We start from the raw sequence: 1078 nt of genomic DNA, 5'->3' as shown, positions 1-1078 counted from the left end.
CTTTCTCATAAATATACGTGTGTGTAGATTAATGGGTATCATATGCCATATGAGGGGATTTCCTTGTAAACAATAACGTGACATAATCTCCATCAAGTGAATAAAGTAGGAGAGAGAATGTCTCATAATCATACTTAGTAGTAGAGATTGTGTCACATCATTGTATAAGAGGAAATCCTCTCATATGATACTCATTAATCTTTTTTATATATATATATATATATATATGATCTACATATTCTAAAACCCCAACACACCAAGTTTAGGGTGAATCCGTCGTCGTTTGACCCTCTATCGAGCCATGTGAAAAGTTCTATTCATTCAAAACCGTTAAAATTGATACGAGTGGATGAAGGGTCAAACGACGACGGGTTCACCCCAAACTTGGTGTGTTGGAGTTTTAGAATATGTAGATCAAGTTCAACGGAACGGATCATCCACAATGTCGCTCAATCATGTGATTTTAGAGGCGTCATAGGAGGAAATCCCCTCCTATGAAAGAACAATTTTTCAAAACCGGCTGATTTTTTTTTTCAAAATCGACTGTTTTTTTTTATTTATCAAAATCGACCCGCTTTTGTGATTAGCAGGCTAATCACTATCCTAAATAATCGGGGTTAGCAACCCAGACTATTTAGGATAGTGATTAACATGCTAATCACCCTTTAATTAGGGTTTAACACCCTCCTAAATAGTCGGGGTTGGCAACCCCGACTATTTAGGATAGTGATTAACCTGCTAATCACAAAACCGGGTCGATTTTGATAAATAAAAAAAACGGTCGATTTTGAAAAAAAAAATCGGTCGGTCTTGAAAAATTGTTCATATGTGAAAACTTGTGTCAACTTAAGTGGATAGGGAATAGTGTGTCCACTAAAGTTTTTAATCACTCATATTACCTAGGGATGCTTGTATTATATAAAAAGGTGTTTTATATTAATAAATGCGTGGCTACAAACTTTGGTGGACATCAACTTAAGTTGATAGGAGTCTTGCTCTCTCTCTCTCTCTTTATATATATATATATATATATATATATATATATATATATATATATATATATATATATATATATATA

The sequence above is a fragment of the Asparagus officinalis genome, chromosome 5 (assembly GCF_001876935.1).
Source record: "Asparagus officinalis chromosome 5, Aspof.V1, whole genome shotgun sequence".
Lineage (NCBI taxonomy): Eukaryota > Viridiplantae > Streptophyta > Magnoliopsida > Asparagales > Asparagaceae > Asparagus > Asparagus officinalis.
This window is presented reverse-complemented; position numbering follows the sequence as displayed.